This window comes from Bufo bufo, chromosome 1, assembly GCF_905171765.1.
Source record: "Bufo bufo chromosome 1, aBufBuf1.1, whole genome shotgun sequence".
Lineage (NCBI taxonomy): Eukaryota > Metazoa > Chordata > Amphibia > Anura > Bufonidae > Bufo > Bufo bufo.
Genome location: NC_053389.1, coordinates 205,296,848 through 205,316,718, shown reverse-complemented (window position 1 = coordinate 205,316,718; position 19,871 = coordinate 205,296,848). Strand labels below are relative to the sequence as shown.

The 19,871-nt window shown below is 45.7% G+C and overlaps 1 protein-coding gene across 2 annotated transcripts in view; it reads right to left on the bottom strand.

Annotated features, from left to right (window-relative positions):
• The window catches only part of LOC121002884 (sulfotransferase 2B1-like), a 178,320-nt gene extending 159,064 nt beyond the window's left edge, over positions 1-19,256 (bottom strand). The window contains exon 1 of one of the 2 annotated variants that reach the window (XM_040434522.1): positions 19,023-19,256. The gene's annotated coding sequence lies outside the window, so the exon portion shown is untranslated. The remainder of the gene's footprint in view (positions 1-19,022) is intronic. The other variant, XM_040434532.1, reaches the window with a different exon arrangement.
• Positions 19,257-19,871: the final 615 nt, after the last annotated feature.

Below are 19,871 nucleotides of genomic sequence, written 5' to 3'. Positions count from 1 at the left end.
TTCTATTCAAGCAAATCTGTACTATTTTAGCTGGTCAAGTTATTTGTAGCGACCGTAAAAGCCCTTTTTTTTTTCTGGGTTGAAAAACTAATCCCAAATTTGCCATTCTCCAAATAACTAGTTTCTGGTATTTGAGGCCTACTTGAAATCTATCCCAAAAAGGATATCTTACATTGAAGGTATTGATAGTGTCATTCAGAAAAACCTAAGACACACGCTACCGTGCATATAGAAGTCTGATTCTGAGATTAAACCTTAACCTGTCACACAGTGCAAAAAAAAAAACAGGTCTCACATTTCTATTCAAGCAAATCTGTACTGTTTTAGCTGCTCAAGTTATTTGTAGTGACCGTAAAAGCACACTTTTTTTTCTGGGTTGAAAAACTATTCCCAAATTTGCCATTCTCAAAATTGTGGTGAACGGGAACAATGAGGAAAACATCTAATAAGGGACGCGGACGTGGACATGGACATGGTCGTGGTGGTGTTAGTGGACCCTCTGGTGCTGGGAGAGGACGTGGCCGTTCTGCCACAGCCACACGTCCTAGTGTACCAACTACCTCAGGTCCCAGTAGCCGCCAGAATTTACAGGGATATTTGGTGGGGCCCAATGCCGTTCTAAGGATGGTAAGGCCTGAGCAGGTACAGGCATTAGTCAATTGGGTGGCCGACAGTGCATCCAGCACGTTCACATTATCTCCCACCCAGTCTTCTGCAGAAAGCGCACAGATGGCGCATGAAAACCAAGCCCATCAGTCTGTCACATCACCCCCATGCATATCAGGGAAACTGTCTGAGCCTCAAGTTATGCAGCAGTCTCTTATGCTGTTTGAAGACTCTGCTGCCAGGGTTTCCCAAGGGCATCCACCTAGCACTTCACCAGGGGTGGAAGAGATAGAATGCACTAACGCACAACCACTTATGTTTCCTGATGATGAGGACATGGGAATACCACCTCAGCACGTCTCTGATGATGACGAAACACAGGTGCCAACTGCTGCGTCTTTCTGCAGTGTGCAGACTGAACAGGAGGTCAGGGGTCAAGACTGGGTGGAAGACGATGCAGGGGACGATGAGGTCCTAGACCCCACATGGAATAAAGGTCGTGCCACTGACTTTCACAGTTCGGAGGAAGAGGCAGTGGTGAGACTGAGCCAACAGCGTAGCAAAAGAGGGAGCAGTGGGCAAAATCAGAACACCCGCCGCCAAGAGACTCCGCCTGCTACTGACCGCCGCCATCTGGGACCGAGCACCCCAAAGGCAGCTTCAAGGAGTTCCCTGGCATGGCACTTCTTCAAACAATGTGCTGACGACAAGACCCGAGTGGTTTGCACGCTGTGCCATCAGAGCCTGAAGCGAGGCATTAACGTTCTGAACCTTAGCACATACTGCATGACCAGGCACCTGCATGCAAAGCATGAACTGCAGTGGAGTAAACACCTTAAAAACAAGGAAGTCACTCAGGCTCCCCCTGCTGCCTCTTCTGCTGCTGCTGCCGCCGCCTCGGCCTCTTCCTCTGCCTCTGGAGGAACGTTGGCACCTGCCGCCCAGCAAACATGGGATGTACCACCAACACCACCACCTGCGTCACCAAGCATCTCAACCATGTCACACTGCAGCGTTCAGCTCTCCATCTCACAAACATTTGAGAGAAAGCGTAAATTCCCACCTAGCCACCCTCGATCCCTGGCCCTCAATGCCAGCATTTCTAAACTACTGGCCTATGAAATGCTGTCATTTAGGCTGGTGGACACACACAGCTTCAAACAGCTCATGTCACTTGCTGTCCCACAGTATGTTGTTCCCAGCCGCCACTACTTCTCCAAGAGAGCCGTGCCTTCCCTGCACAAACAAGTGTCCGATAAAATCAAGTGTGCACTGCGCAACGCCATCTGTGGCAAGGTCCACCTAACCACAGATACGTGGACCAGTAAGCACGGCCAGGGACGCTATATCTCCCTAATTGCACACTGAGTAAATGTAGTGGCGGCTGGGCCCCAGGCGGAGAGCTGTTTGGCGCACGTCCTTCCGCCGCCAAGGATCGCAGGGCAACATTCTTTGCCTCCTGTCTCCTCCTCCTCCTACTCAGCTTCCTCCTCCTCTTCTTCCACCTGCTCATCCAGTCAGCCACACACCTTCACCACCAACTTCAGCACAGCACGGGGTAAACGTCAGCAGGCCATTCTGAAACTCATATGTTTGGGGGACAGGCCCCACACCGCACAGGAGTTGTGGCGGGGTATAGAACAACAGACCGACGAGTGGTTGCTGCCGGTGAGCCTCAAGCCCGGCCTGGTGGTGTGCGATAATGGGCGAAATCTCGTTGCAGCTCTGGGACTAGCCGGTTTGACGCACATCCCTTGCCTGGCGCATGTGCTGAATTTGGTGGTGCAGAAGTTCATTCGCAACTACCCCGACATGTCAGAGCTGCTGCATAAAGTGCGGGCCGTCTGTTCGCGCTTCCGGCGTTCACACCCTGCCGCTGCTCGCCTGTCTGCGCTACAGCGTAACTTCGGCCTTCCCGCTCACCGCCTCATATGCGACGTACCCACCAGGTGGAACTCCACCTTGCATATGCTGGACAGACTGTGCGAGCAGCAGCAGGCCATAATGGAGTTTCAGCTGCAGCACGCACGGGTCAGTCGCACTGCGGATCAGACACACTTCACCACCAATGACTGGGCCTCCATGCAAGACCTGTGTGCCCTGTTGCGCTGTTTCGAGTACTCCACCAACATGGTCAGTGGCGATGACGCCGTTATCAGCGTTACAATACCACTTCTATGTCTCCTTGAGAAAACACTTAGGGCGATGATGGAAGAGGAGGTGGCCCAGGAGGAAGAGGTGGAAGAGGGGTCATTTTTAGCACTTTCAGGCCAGTCTCTTCAAAGTGACTCAGAGGTAGGTTTTTTGCAACACCAGAGGCCAGGTACAAATGTGGCCAGACAGGGCGCACTACTGGAGGACGAGGAGGACAAGGATGAGGAGGAGGTGGAGGAGGATGAGGATGAAGCATGTTCACAGCGGGGTGGCACCCAAAGCAGCTCGGGCCCATCACTGGTGCGTGGCTGGGGGGAAACACAGGACGATGACGATACGCCTCCCACAGAGGACAGCTTGTCCTTACCTCTGGGCAGCCTGGCACACATGAGCGACTACATGCTGCAGTGCCTGCGCAACGACAGCAGAGTTGCCCACATTTTAACGTGTGCGGAATACTGGGTTGCCACCCTGCTGGATCCCCGGTACAAAGACAATGTGCCCACCTTACTTCCTACACTGGAGCGTGATAGGAAGATGCGCGAGTACAAGCGCACGTTGGTAGACGCGCTACTGAGAGCATTCCCAAATGTCACAGGGGAACCAGTGGAAGCCCAAGGCGAAGGCAGAGGAGGAGCAAGAGGTCGCCAACGCAGCTGTGTCACGGCCAGCTCCTCTGAGGGCAGGGTTAGCATGGCAGAGATGTGGAAAAGTTTTGTCACCACGCCACAGCTAAGTGCACCACCACCTGATACGGAACGTGTTAGCAGGAGGCAAAATTTCACTAACATGGTGGAACAGTACCTGTGCACACCCCTCCACGTACTGACTGATGGTTCGGCCCCATTCAACTTCTGGGTCTCCAAATTGTCCACGTGGCCAGAGCTAGCCTTTTATGCCTTGGAGGTGCTGGCCTGCCCGGCGGCCAGCGTTTTGTCTGAACGTGTATTCAGCACGGCAGGGGGCGTCATTACAGACAAACGCAGCCGCCTGTCTACAGCCAATGTGGACAAGCTGACGTTCATAAAAATGAACCAGGCATGGATCCCACAGGACCTGTCCATCCCTTGTGCAGATTAGATAATAACTACCTCCCCTTAACAATATATTATTCTACTCCAGGGCACTTCCTCATTCAATACTATTTTTAATTTCATTTTACCATTATATTGCAGGGCAACCCAAAGTTGAATGAACCTCTCCTCTGTCTGGGTGCCGGGGCCTAAATGTGTGACAGTGGCCTGTTCCAGTGGTGGGTGACGTGAAGCCTGATTCTCTGCTATGACATGAAGACTTATTCTGTGCTGACATGAAGCCAGATTCTCTGTTACGCGACCTCTCTCCTCTGCCTGGGTGCCTGGGCCTAAATATGTGACAGTGGCCTTTTCCAGTGGTGGGTGACGTGAAGCCTGATTCTCTGCTATGACATGAATACAGATTCTGCGCTGACATAAGGCCAGATTCTCTGTTACGGGACCTCTCTCCTCTGCCTGGGTGCCTGGGCCTAAATGTGTGACAGTGGCCTGTTCCAGTGGTGGGTGACGTGAAGCCTGATTCTCTGCTATGACATGAAGACAGATTCTGCGCTGACATAAGGCCAGATTCTCTGTTACGGGACCGCTCTCCTCTGTCTGGGTGCCGGGGCCTAAATGTGTGACAGTGGCCTGTTCCAGTGGTGGGTGACGTGAAGTCTGATTCTCTGCTATGACATGAATACAGATTCTGCGCTGACATAAGGCCAGATTCTCTGTTACGGGACCTCTCTCCTCTGCCTGGGTGCCTGGGCCTAAATGTGTGACAGTGGCCTGTTCCAGTGGTGGGTGACGTGAAGCCTGATTCTCTGCTATGACATGAAGACAGATTCTGCGCTGACATAAGGCCAGATTCTCTGTTACGGGACCGCTCTCCTCTGTCTGGGTGCCGGGGCCTAAATGTGTGACAGTGGCCTGTTCCAGTGGTGGGTGACGTGAGGCCTGATTCTCTGCTATGACATGAATACAGATTCTGCGCTGACATAAGGCCAGATTCTCTGTTACGGGACCTCTCTCCTCTGCCTGGGTGCCTGGGCCTAAATGTGTGACAGTGGCCTGTTCCAGTGGTGGGTGACGTGAAGCCTGATTCACGTCACCTATGACATGAAGACAGATTCTGCGCTGACATAAGGCCAGATTCTCTGTTACGGGACCTCTCTCCTCTGCCTGGGTGCCTGGGCCTAAATGTGTGACAGTGGCCTGTTCCAGTGGTGGGTGACGTGAAGCCTGATTCTCTGCTATGACATGAAGACAGATTCTGCGCTGACATAAGGCCAGATTCTCTGTTACGGGACCGCTCTCCTCTGTCTGGGTGCCGGGGCCTAAATGTGTGACAGTGGCCTGTTCCAGTGGTGGGTGACGTGAAGCCTGATTCTCTGCTATGACATGAATACAGATTCTGCGCTGACATAAGGACAGATTCTCTGTTACGGGACCTCTCTCCTCTGCCTGGGTGCCTGGGCCTAAATGTGTGACAGTGGCCTGTTCCAGTGGTGGGTGACGTGAAGCCTGATTCTCTGCTATGACATGAAGACAGATTCTGCGCTGACATAAGGCCAGATTCTCTGTTATGGGACCTCTCTCCTCTGCCTGGGTGCCTGGGCCTAAATGTGTGACAGTGGCCTGTTCCAGTGGTGGGTGACATGAAGCCTGATTCTCTGCTATGACATGAAGACAAATTCTGCGCTGACATAAGGCCAGATTCTCTGTTACGGGACCTCTCTCCTCTGCCTGGGTGCCTGGGCCTAAATGTGTGACAGTGGCCTGTTCCAGTGGTGGGTGACGTGAAGCCTGATTCTCTGCTATGACATGAATACAGATTCTGCGCTGACATAAGGCCAGATTCTCTGTTACGCGACCGCTCTCCTCTGTCTGGGTGCCGGGGCCTAAATGTGTGACAGTGGCCTGTTCCAGTGGTGGGTGACGTGAAGCCTGATTCTCTGCTATGACATGAAGACAGATTCTGCGCTGACATAAGGCCAGATTCTCTGTTATGGGACCTCTCTCCTCTGCCTGGGTGCCTGGGCCTAAATGTGTGACAGTGGCCTGTTCCAGTGGTGGGTGACGTGAAGCCTGATTCTCTGCTATGACATGAAGACAGATTCTGCGCTGACATAAGGCCAGATTCTCTGTTACGGGACCGCTCTCCTCTGTCTGGGTGCCGGGGCCTTAATGTGTGACAGTGGCCTGTTCCAGTGGTGGGTGACGTGAAGCCTGATTCTCTGCTATGACATGAATACAGATTCTGCGCTGACATAAGGCCAGATTCTCTGTTACGGGACCTCTCTCCTCTGCCTGGGTGCCTGGGCCTAAATGTGTGACAGTGGCCTGTTCCAGTGGTGGGTGACGTGAAGCCTGATTCTCTGCTATGACATGAAGACAGATTCTGCGCTGACATAAGGCCAGATTCTCTGTTACGGGACCTCTCTCCTCTGCCTGGGTGCCTGGGCCTAAATGTGTGACAGTGGCCTGTTCCAGTGGTGGGTGACGTGAAGCCTGATTCTCTGCTATGACATGAAGACAGATTCTGCGCTGACATAAGGCCAGATTCTCTGTTATGGGACCGCTCTCCTCTGTCTGGGTGCCGGGGCCTAAATGTGTGACAGTGGCCTGTTCCAGTGGTGGGTGACGTGAAGCCTGATTCTCTGCTATGACATGAAGACAGATTCTGTGCTGACATCAGGCCAGATTCTCTGTTACGGGACCTCTCTCCTCTGCCTGGGTGCCGGAGCCTAAATGTGTGACAGTGGCCTGTTCCAGTGGTGGGTGACGTGAAGCCTGATTCTCTGCTATGACATGAAGACTGATTCTGCGCTGACATGAAGCCAGATTCTCTGCTATGGCATGAAGAGACTGATTCTCTGCTGACATGAAGCCAGATTCTTTGCTATGGCATGAAGAGACTGATTCTCTGCTGACGTGAAGCCAGATTCTCTGCTATGGGACCTCTGTCCAATTGGTATTGGTTCATTTTTTTATTTATTTTTTTTATTTTAATTCATTTCCCTATCCACATTTGTTTGCAGGGGATTTACCTACATGTTGCTGCCTTTTGCAGCCCTCTAGCTCTTTCCTGGGCTGTTTTACAGCCTTTTTAGTGCCCAAAAGTTCGGGTCCCCATTGACTTCAATGGGGTTCGGGTTCGGGACGAAGTTCGGATCGGGTTCGGATCCCGAACCCGAACATTTCCGGGAAGTTCGGCCGAACTTCTCGAACCCGAACATCCAGGTGTTCGCTCAACTCTAGTTATGATCAATAGAATTAAACAAAGATGTAATCATTTTGTTCACTTACTTAGAAATTCGTAAAGTAGAGAACTATACTGCAGCAATAGGAGAATAATTTGGGGTATTTCACAAAGTGTATAATCTTTGACCTGTACTTCTTCATCTCCCAGTTCACCATTGTGTAGACATAATTAACCGGTTTTTCTCTCACCACATGTGACTTCTTTATCCCTACAGCAAAAAATATCCTTGTCTAAATTCTTCACCTTACAAGAATTAAAACTAGCTGTTAAAAACAACATTTCAAGTTGTACTCTTACTTCATCTACTCCCAATATGTAACTCTGCTTTTCAAAATGTTGCACTCTTCACTGACATGACCTGAGCTCAAATCTCCTTGATCCCTAAAGAAGAGAAGGACCTTGTCTTCCTGTGCTAACTACCATCCTATTTCTTTCTTAAATGTAGACCTTAAAGATCTTGCGAGTTGGCCACACACCTACAAACCCATAAATAAATTCACTTAGTCCTTCTCGGCACAAATGCAAAGAAGGCATTTCACAAAATAGATTGGCTATCAAGAGGACCCTTTTAAAATTTCAGTTTCCTATCTCTTTTATTGATGTGACATTCACAATATACACTCATTCTTCCACCACAACAGCAGTCAACAACATCATGTCCTTACAAATGGCACTAGACAAGGTTGTCCCTTATCCCCGTTATTATTTGCCCTTGTGATAGAAATGCTTGTGCAATGTTTAAGGCAGGAACTAGAAATTCAGGCAGTTAAGATTGGGGGATGAGAACACAAATTTGCAGCATTCACCACTGGTCTCTTAATTCTCACAACAAACCATATCAAACCCAACAATTACAACATTACTCCAGTCATTTAGTACCTTGTCGAATTTCAAAGTAAATCCCCAAAAATCCCAAATAATCAATTTAGTCTTATCCCCTTCTTATTTAGATGCCCTCAAGATAGACTCACCATTTGATTAGTCCTCTCAGCAACCTACATATTTGGAATTAGATTTAATGGATTTCTCTCTGACCTATTCCGACTTAATTATCATTACATTCTTTTACCTCACAATTCTTCCTTTCCTGGTCCTGGTTTGGCAGAAAAAATATGGTCATGGCATTGGTTATACCTAGACTATCCTATCTTGTGCAGAAAATGTGAGTGTTTCCTACTTTCTAAACCAAAGACATTTGGTAGTATTGGTCTACATCAGGGATGCTCAACCTGCAGCCCTCCAGCTCTTGCAAAACTACAACTCCCATCATGCCTGGAAAGCCCACTGCTATTAGGGCATGCTGGTAGTTTTAGTTTTGCAGCAGCTGGAGGGCCGCAGGTTGAGCATCCCTGGTCTACATGATCCAGAAATTTATATGAAAGCCATTTACTTGTGTAGGGTGCTTCATTGGCTTAGAGCTCTGAAACATAAAACTCGGATACCAATTGAAAATGCCCTGTCTATGAATCAGTTAAGAGCATTATTGTTAGCAGATTTTCCTAGCCAGACCTGCACACCTGTACAATGTAACAAAAGTCCAGCTCACCAAATCCTCTGTGTGAACGGATCAGCCGAGGCAGGGCTCCATTCAACAGCTTACAAAAGAAGAAAATCCAGCACAGATAAATGAAACTCCAGCAGTCTTTATTCCAGCGTAGAAACAACAATACAAAGCAATGGCACTTCAACTCCCGGCACCTCATGGAGTGATGTTCGCACCATGCGTTTTTTATGACGCAGATTTTATTATGTTTCCATGTTTATTCATCTGGATGCACACAATTTTTGTATGTATTATTTATCTTTGTTTTTCATCACATGTAAGTTTTGAACTGGGTTTTCTCTGCCTCGTCCCCCATCCACAGGTGAGGGTGGTGTTCCTGATTTTTATTCTATTTTTTTCCTTCCCCTCCCTCCCCCTTTTCTCCTCGCCTCTGGTTGGTGGTAGCAAGGTATAAGAATACCCATAGTTCAAGGTGCTTTTGGATCATGATTAAGAACCGCTTTTTGGTTCGAAACATGTCGATCTGATGGGAGGTGTCGGGAGTTGAAGTGCCACTGCTTTGTATTGTTGTTTCTACGCTGGTACAAAGACTGCTTGAATTTCATTTTTCTGTGCTGTATTTTCTTCTTTTGTAAGCTGCACACCTGTAGTCAGCCTATTGGTGAAGACGACATATCAAATACGGAGATAGTTTTGTAAAGCACAAACAGCATTTACTTAGGACTGTATTAGACAGATGCAGATACAGTAGTTGTCAGCTACATCTGCTGGTCTAATACAGGCCTTTACCTTCTTCCCTTCTGCAGATTAGGGATGTTGTCAATCTAGTTAGCAAAGAACTGAGTGATAGTTTTCCCTCAATAATGTGTGTATCTATGATGCTTGTTTTTAATCTTTTTGATTCACAGGGTTGTATTTTAGAGGACAATGCTTTATTAGAAAAACTTGGCATTTCCTCAACCCAGAATCTGAGGGTGCTGCAACATGTTTAGGTTCTTTGATGCAGTTTTGGTTGCCAAAACCAGTGCTAATAATAATTTCTCTCCTTTTATGATCCACTCCCGAATTTGGCTACAATAACTGCATCATAAAACATGAAAATATAACAGCACCCTGACCCTTGCTGCTCTTAAAGGCATCTCACTTCAGTAAATGGCATTTATCATGTGGACAAAGTTAATACAAGGCACTTTCTAATATATTGTAATTGTGATATTGCCTCCTTTGCTGGCTTGATTCATTTTTACATCACATTGTACACTGTTTTTATTCAGGGTTTACGACCGCCCTGCAAGCCTCCTGGAGTCCTGGGTGCTTGTACACTATAGGAAACTGCACTATTCCCTATACTGGACGCGTGGCACGAACTGGTGCTCTACGCCTTGGAGGTGCTAGCCTGCCCTGCTGCCAGCGTTTTGTCTGAGCGGGTATTTAGTGCTGCTGGTGGCATTATAACAGATAAGCATATCCGCCTTTCAACTAAAAATGCTGACAGGATGACTCTTAATTGAAAAATGAACAAGGCCTGGATTGACCATGACTTCTCGACTCCACCAGAGGAAAGCTGATAAACAAAAAGGCATTTTAAATGTGTTTATAATGTACTGAATACACTGTATTCCCATGTACCCCTTCCACCACAAACAAAGGTATATGGTTGAATCTTCCTTTTCTCATCCTCCTTCTCCTCTTCCATCATATCAACATGCTTATTCGTCGCATACACTGCGTGCAGAATTATTAGGCAAATGAGTATTTTGACCACATCATCCTCTTTATGCATGTTGTCTTACTCCAAGCTGTATAGGCTCGAAAGCCTACTACCAATTAAGCATATTAGGTGATGTGCATCTCTGTAATGAGAAGGGGTGTGGTCTAATGACATCAACACCCTATATTAGGTGTGCATAATTATTAGGCAACTTCCTTTCCTTTGGCAAAATGGGTCAAAAGAAGGACTTGACAGGCTCAGAAAAGTCAAAAATAGTGAGATATCTTGCAGAGGGATGCAGCACTCTTAAAATTGCAAAGCTTCTGAAGCGTGATCATCGAACAATCAAGCGTTTCATTCAAAATAGTCAACAGGGTCGCAAGAAGCGTGTGGAAAAACCAAGGCGCAAAATAACTGCCCATGAACTGAGAAAAGTCAAGCGTGCAGCTGCCAAGATACCACTTGCCACCAGTTTGGCCATATTTCAGAGCTGCAACATCACTGGAGTGCCCAAAAGCACAAGGTGTGCAATACTCAGAGACATGGCCAAGGTAAGAAAGGCTGAAAGACGACCACCACTGAACAAGACACACAAGCTGAAACGTCAAGACTGGGCCAAGAAATATCTCAAGACTGATTTTTCTAAGGTTTTATGGACTGATGAAATGAGAGTGAGTCTTGATGGGCCAGATGGATGGGCCCGTGGCTGGATTGGTAAAGGGCAGAGAGCTCCAGTCCGACTCAGACGCCAGCAAGGTGGAGGTGGAGTACTGGTTTGGGCTGGTATCATCAAAGATGAGCTTGTGGGGCCTTTTCGGGTTGAGGATGGAGTCAAGCTCAACTCCCAGTCCTACTGCCAGTTTCTGGAAGACACCTTCTTCAAGCAGTGGTACAGGAAGAAGTCTGCATCCTTCAAGAAAAACATGATTTTCATGCAGGACAATGCTCCATCACACACGTCCAAGTACTCCACAGCGTGGCTGGCAAGAAAGGGTATAAAAGAAGAAAATCTAATGACATGGCCTCCTTGTTCACCTGATCTGAACCCCATTGAGAACTTGTGGTCCATCATCAAATGTGAGATTTACAAGGAGGGAAAACAGTACACCTCTCTGAACAGTGTCTGGGAGGCTGTGGTTGCTGCTGCACGCAATGTTGATGGTGAACAGATCAAAACACTGACAGAATCCATGGATGGCAGGCTTTTGAGTGTCCTTGCAAAGAAAGGTGGCTATATTGGTCACTGATTTGTTTTTGTTTTGTTTTTGAATGTCAGAAATGTATATTTGTGAATGTTGAGATGTTATATTGGTTTCACTGGTAAAAATAAATAATTGAAATGGGTATATATTTGTTTTTTGTTAAGTTGCCTAATAATTATGCACAGTAATAGTCACCTGCACACACAGATATCCCCCTAAAATAGCTAAAACTAAAAACAAACTAAAAACTACTTCCAAAAATATTCAGCTTTGATATTAATGAGTTTTTTGGGTTCATTGAGAACATGGTTGTTGTTCAATAATAAAATTAATCCTCAAAAATACAACTTGCCTAATAATTCTGCACTTCCTGTATAATGCCCTCGCATATATGCCCTTCGCAAATAATGTTTTACAGGGTCAGCTGAGCTGCAGGCCCTTGTATATAATTTTTTAGAGGGTCAGCTCACCAGCAGGCCCTCACCTACAATGTTTTACAGGGTCAGCTCACTAGCAGGCCCTCGCATATAATTTTTTAGAGGATCAGCTCACCTGCAGGCCCGCACCTAAAATCTTTTACAGGGTCAGCTCACCTGCAGGCCCGCACCTAAAATCTTTTACAGGGTCAGCTCACCAGCAGGCCCTCGCATATAATTTTTTACAGGGTCAGCTCACCAGCAGGCCTTCACCTACAATCTTTTACAGGGTCAGCTAACCTGAAGGCCCTCGCATATAATGTTTTACAGGGTCAGCTCACCTGCAGGCTCTCACCTACAACCTTTTAGAGGGTCAGCTCGCCAGCAGGCCCGCACTTAAAACCTTTTACAGGGTCAGCTCACCAGCAGACCCGCACCTAAAATCTTTTACATGGTCAGCTCACCAGCAGGCCTTCACCTACAATCTTTTACAGGGTCAGCTAACCTGAAGGCCCTCGCATATAATGTTTTACAGGGTCAGCTCGCCAGCACACCCGCACTTGAAACCTTTTACAGGGTCAGCTCACCTTCAGGCCTGCACCTAAAATCTCTTACAGGGTCAGCTCATCTGCAGGCCCTCACCTAATTATACTTAATAGGTAATTTGCGTACATGCTGCCTTGCCGTTTCTCAGGCTCCCTCTCCGGAATAGAACCCTGATTCCCCGTTACCTGTGGTCACCATGGTTTGCGCTGAAAATAACATCGAAAGTTGATAGGGCAGACATCCGAATGGAATGCACGGGGACGTGCGATCGGCCCCAGGTTATCTAGAGTCACCAAAGCGGCAGCAGACCCTTGGCCATAATGTTTTAGATGGTCAGATCAGCAGGCCCTTGCTCCAAATGTTTTTGAGAGTCACCAGGATGCCATCAATCATAATTTCTCAAGGCTGTGTTTGATGCCCTCATTTATGTGTAACATAACATTGATTGGAATGCCGTTTCCTTGTAATTTTTGGCAGCCCTTTCACTGGGAGTCCAAGATGCATCCAGACATCCTCGTCATGCTGTTCCCGAACCATTTTGGGGGTGTTTCCATCAATTTCTGAACTTTTTCTATGAACCAGGCACCCTCCCCTCTTCAGAGCAGGGGGTGCCTGGTTTAATACTTGGGTTCTCCCATTAACTTCCATTATACTCGGGTGCTCGGTAGAGCACCCGAGCATCTCGATGTGTTCGGCCTAATCACCCGAGCACTTTGGTGCTTGATCAACACTAATGCTGAGAAGTTATTAGATCAAAGCATAGCATGAGATGTGATCCAGGTTCAATCTTGTTTTTGGACATTTTCCATAGGGGTAGGAGCAGTGCTGACACGAAAGGATATCTCAGGCAGAATGATCACCTGTAGCAGCAGAGAGCAACTATTTCATTGGTGACAGAGAGTTACTTGCCATCAAGATGGTTCTTGAAGAGTGGCGTCACTTGGAAGGAGCCTGCTGTCATCCTCTGATAATTTTCACGGACCATAAGAACCTGAACTACCTACAGTCTGTGCAACGTCTTCACCCTCTTCAGGCTCACTGGTCTTTTTTTAGTATTGATCGCGAATATTCTAATCACTAATTTTTTATCGCGAATATCGGCACTTCGTGAATTCGCGAAGATGTAGAATATAGTGCTATATATTCGTAATTCTGAATATTCTAGATTTTTTTTCATCAGTACCCTCCCTTCTTGCTTGTGGGCCAATGAGAAGGCTGCAATATCTTTGTCAGAGCTTAGCAACAGCCCTAGCAACCAATAGGAAAGTTGCTTAACCCTTACTATATAAGAAACTCCCAAGCAGCCATTTTCTGCTGTTTTTTTGCAGTTCCGAGAGAGAGAGCAGTGACATTGCTGTGCTCTGTGCTTTCATCTGAATCCTTATTTAATTAGTTAGATAGTTAGATTTAATTAGATTAGTTAGTTAGTTAGCTCATATATATAATACAAATAGTTACTGGGAGATAGTCAGTGTAGTTTAGATAGTGATATAGTGTAGCTGATAGGTTCCAGTGCAGGGTGTTAGGTAGTGTGATAGGAATTACTGTTTTTCCGCTGTCCAAACATACATGCTACAGACACAGTGCTGTGATGTCACAACAACACTTAGTGCACCAATCAGTAATATCTACTCAGACCTGATAAAATGTGAAGTTGCATGTATTGCGCAAAAATATGCGCATCATTAGTGCCGATTTGCGTAATCGTGAAAATAATGACTAGAGATCACGAATTCTAGAATTTGCTAATTTATTGCGAATATTATGCAAAATATTAGTGAAATATTGCAAAGACGAATATTGCCTATGCCACTCATCACTAGTCTTTTTTATGTTTGCTCATTTTAACTTATTGTTACATTTCCAGTCTCAAGATGAAAATACCAAAGTGGATGCTCTGTGCTTGTTTGTCCCTTTGGCCAAGAGGAAGTTAGTCCTGTCCTGGGGATATTCCTCCAAACTCACTGTTCAAGAGGAGAGAACCTTTTCCTAAGGAGAGGTGCCTGAGCAATAGGTTCCCTAGATTGCTAGTTCCTGCAAAGGTGCGCTGTTCCATTTGTCTTCCTATGCACAGACCTCTGCCTACTGTTTCTGACCCTCCATTGTTTGATCTCACCTGTGACTGATTTTCATATTGACCCTTTACCACCTGCCCTGAACTTGGACTTGCCCCTGGCTACAGTTGTGCCAGATTTCTTGGTACTCCACCCCGGTGTCTCTGACCCCCTGTGGGTCATCTGTCAACCACACAGGGACTACTTCAAGAGGTAGCAGCCTGGCGGCTCCCCTGGAGCAAAGTCCAGATCCCTGTATAGGGTTAAAGGTTTAGCCCAAAGTGAAACCTGTTGGTTGACGCAGTGGTTCCACAATGAGGAAAGATCATCAATACTTTACTCTTGGAAAACCCCTTTCAGTCAAAGAGATTTACTATAACTTACACCAGAAACTGGTGTAAATTATAGTGCACATCTATGCTTGTTTTCCATTTCTGGTACATCGACAGGCAACATCGACAGGCAAAGATATATGAAACTGCAGTGATCAGTCAACTTTTTTTTAATCTGGACAATTACCTTGGTGGCTACTATAGTAGTATGCCATCCTGGGTCTGTCTCATCTGCCTCTACCTCTACCTAACTAAAATCACCAAAATTATCTAGAAATCTGTGTGAGTGTATACGGAGAAAGTGTACCTTTATTCCATATTAGCAGCGACATGTCAAATCTTGCTTTGCCTTAATTTTTCATAATTGTCTGCTTTGTGATTACACAGGAAGCTCTTATCTACTAAGACCTATAGTAATTGCACCAGGCAGAAGCTTTAATATCATTCAAGAAACTCAAACCATTGATAAATTAACAAATTTGAGGACCATCAAAGATTAGATGAATAGATAAAAGGCATTTTAAAGAGTTAAAGACAGAACAAACCCTGCTGTATATGTCAGCAGGTTCAGGTCGTCTTGAGATAAAATCATTATTTATCTAGTACTGTATCTCAAAAGCCAAAGCCAATCTCACAAAACTAATTTTATTTTTGGTTTCATAAATCCATGCAAACATTATTGGGATTTTTTAAATGTATTTCCATTTGTGAAACAGATTATAGTGATAAGTGCTTACATGGGAATGTACGCTGGAGGTACTAAGGTCCAGATCCTGGCACAATGAAATAAAAAAAGCTTATTGTACAGAATACTTCCTTTTTATATACTTAAATTTGGTTTGAGACAGCACACCAGCTGATCTTCAAGAAAAATTTACACTTTTATTGATTTTTCAAAATCAGTGGTACATATTATAGCAATGTTTCGGGCCCAAATTTGTTGCCCTTCATCAGGCTCTATAGGACCGATGTCGGATTTCACTGCGTGTTATTTTGTTTTAGATATTCTAACTAGAGATAAGCGAATTTTTCAAAAATTCGATTCGCCGGTTCGCCAATTATTTTTATTTTTTATTCGGTTCGATCCGAATATATTCATTGCAAATCGTGTTAAAAAAAGGCTATATAGTGGTGTGCCTTGCTGTAACACGCATAGGGAGTCTGCTTTGGGAGTAAAATAATAGTGTGAGTCTGTATGACATACAGATAACAGGCATCGCTCTTAGAATCACTGCACACTTCACTTATTTGGGCATTTATCAGCTGATTCCACATAGATGTCTACAGAACTTGTTCTATTAAACACTTATACAAGTACAGTCCACCGACAGAGTGGAAAGGGTGTCAGCAGTAAGTTTGTGTTGACATCAATGATTATTTTGCCCTTCCTATGATACGTCAGAACAAAATCTCCCAAAAAACTGATCCTGTCTGTTGAGCATCTGCCTTCATTCCGTCAGCATTTGGTCAGTAATCCATCAGTACTGCTAATGCCCAAAAAAAAACAGGAGTGGATACAAAACAGAGATGACACAGGAATGGAATATTTGCATGTCTTCTGTATTTTGTACCCACTCCTGCTTTTGGCTACAAAATCATAAACCAATTCTGATGGGACCACACAGGCCTTACAGAAAGGATCCGTTATAAGTCAAATTTTTCCTTCCTTCTGACAGATCAGAAGAAGGGTCAAATAAATGATGATGTCAGCCAGGCCGAAAGGCAAAATAGTGGCCCAGTCATGAAGTGGGGAGGGTGGTGTGGCAATGTGAACATTGAGGTGTTGTTTCCCCAGGTTCCAGACCGGGACTTAGGGCATGCTCATGTCCAGGGATCCAATTTAATCCTGCTACAGGATCTTGGGTGTGTCTCACTCTGGAGTGTCTTGTGAAGCAGAGTCCTGGTGAGGCTCTGTGTGAGTGGTCTCAGCCGGGTGGGCTGAGGGGCCACGAGGCTAGGCGATAGCCTGAACTTTGGGGGACGCGGTGACGCATGTGAAACAAGGATCACGAGGCCAGAGTCGGGAGGACTACTGGGCCACAATCCCCCAAAAGGTATTGAAGTGTCACAGGCTCACAGCCTGGAGGTTGCTGGACTGAATGGCTGAGGAAAGCCGCATTTGTGTTCCATGTGTGAACAGGGCTCTCTAGGTGAGTCAGAGATTCGCTTATGTGTTTAGTTAGAGCCTAGCCGGGCAAGGGTTTATTATTTATGCCACACCGCTGAGTAGGTGATTTTACCCCCAACACTAGGCACTGACTAACTGGAACTGCCTCTGTGAACCCGTGCACCACTACTTCACGGACAGGTAGGCTCCTGCGAAGCAGATGGTCTACCCTGGGCAGGTTTGTCTACCGACCTCCCATTGCTGCCACTCTGCTGACTCCTGGCCACGCTAGCAACTCGCTGACTCCGCCGCTGTCTCACTGACAAACTGCCACCCTATTCTCCCGATGATGATGAAGCCCCTAATTCACCCGGCTCCCAAGTGTGTTCAGCTACATAATCATCATCCAGTACTGTCTGCATGTCCCTGATGTCCACCTCAATGGTCTCTGGGCCAAGAGCCTCACCGCTCGCACCGCTCCCATGCCACTCTCCTCATCACTACTTGCCTGCCTAGCGGAGGAAACGGCGGATGTCTCCTCCACATCTTGGCTGGCTAGTAGCTGCTGACTGTCCTCTAGTAGCTCATCCTCGCTGTATAGTAGGGCTGAGCCCACAGCATATAATACACTCTGGCTGAGGGAACAGAAAAGGAGAGATGCAGGTTGAGGACAGGTGAGGGCACAGGGCCTCCTCCCAGGCCATGCCAACTAAGCATTGTGTCAGAGGAACCCACTGACTGTTGGCTGGGGATGTCTGATGTCAGTTGAGACGAAGTGGATGACCTAGTCAATCATTCAAGAACTGCTGGGTTGCTGGCCAAGACATGACCACTAAATGACACCGGAAGCTCAGGCCCCTTGCTGCGACCCCTGCTGCCACACCCCCTTACTCTGCTGCAACCTCTGCCTGCGCCAGAAACATTTAGGCCTCTGACACTCCCCAGTGCCTGGCACTTCTCTGTCTAACATACTGTTAGATCAAATAAATCGGGCATCCTCAAACTGCGGACCTCCAGCTGTTGTAAAACTACAACTTCCACAATGCCCTGCTGTAGGCTGATACCTGTAGACTGTTCAGGCAGGCTGGGAGTTGTAGTTTTGCAACAGCTGGAGGGCCACAGTTTGAGGATGCCTGAAATAAATAAATAAAAAGGAAATTAAAACACCCTAAAAAACTCAGTAATTTCTCTCACTTCTGCACACAGCGGCTAATAAGCCCTTTTTTTACCAGTAATACATGTCAGAAAGGGCTTTAGAACATATAACTGCACCGCTGACCAGCAAATGCATATTTTTTCTCACTAATACATGGCAAAAATGGCTGAGTTGCAAATATTTTTTCTTTTAACGGTAATACACGCCAGAAAAGGCTTTAAAAGATATATGGTAACTGCACCGCTTAACTGCAAATATATTTTTGTTTTGCCACTAATACATGGCAAAAATGGATTTAAAAGAGATAACAGGACAGCTGAACGGCAAATATATTTTGGTTTTGCCACTAATACACAGATAAAGTGGCTTTAGAACAGATAACAGGACAGCTGAACGGCAAATATATTTTGGTTTTGCCACTAATACATGGCAAAAATGGTTTTAAAAGAGATAACTGCACCACTGACTGGCAAATATATTTTTACTTTTTAAGGCAATACATGTCAGAAAAGGCTTTAAAAGATATACGGTAACTGCACCGCTAAACGGCAAATATATTTTGGTTTTGCCACTAATACACGGCAAAACTGGCTTCAAAAGAGATAACTGCACCGCTGACTGGCAAATACATTTTTTATTTTTCCACTAGAACACGCCACTAAAGGCTTTAGAACAGATAAAGGCACCGCTGACGGGCAAATATATATTTTCTTTTTCCACTAAAACACGCCACTAATGGCTTTAGAACAGATACTGTGTGAATCAAATTTTTCCTGAAATTCGGATTAAATTCCACTTCGTCATATTCAATTCTAACATATAAATACCATATTTTTATATTGTTCCTATAACATAATGATAAAAAAGTTTCCAATTATGGGATTAATCATCACTATGTGCAAACTTTATAAGACATTAAAATTTAAATGTAAAAATAGAAAGGAACAAAATACCTTTAAAGACCAGATTTTCTCTTTCCGATGCCAGACACTAGAAAAGCTGCTTGCTTTTTGCAAAAGGTTTCTTTCACAGACAGTGAAAGACCTTAATCCTTGTGAACTAATGGTCCTTATGTGTCATTGCTCAGTCAATTATAAAACTACTATGAGGACGTAACTCTCTAGTCTCCACCCTATTCTCAAGCTATTGGCTACATTATTTGGCTGAGAAACTTTGAATTATTATAAAAATGTAAAGGTATGTATAGCAGTGTTCCCCAACCTGTGACTCAGGATCTGTTTGCAGCTAAAGATACTATTGTGCTCCAGTGGTGCCATAGAAGTTAAAGCATTACTAGAACTTGGCATCAGTTTCAAAACTATAGTATCCCTGCTATTATGTAAAAGAGCATTCCCTCTTGAAAGAAACATGCAATGCAATGGCAGATTAACAACACATTTACATTTTTTACAAAAGTGGCAAACACTTCCTGGCCATTCCTTCTACAGGGCTGGAGATCTTCCAATACACCAAGACAGGTAGTGCCATAATTACTGTCAATATCAGCCCTGCCTCCTGGGCTGCTATTGGTCTGTGTGAGACTCCTGCTCCATATTTATGCCACTCATAGGTTTGAACCTGATAACAATAAATTTTGGTCTGGATTGATCTTACTGGTTTTAACTGTGCTTAAGATCACCACGTTTTGGGGCCTACTTGGAGTGTAAAGCTATTTCTTTATAAGCCAACAATGATTCAGTCAAGGCAGATCACTGCTGCAGCCATTGATTGATGGTGAGCATTTCCTTTGTATTGAGAGACATAAGGAAGCAGAGACCAGAGTGGGACTGTAGAAATGGTGA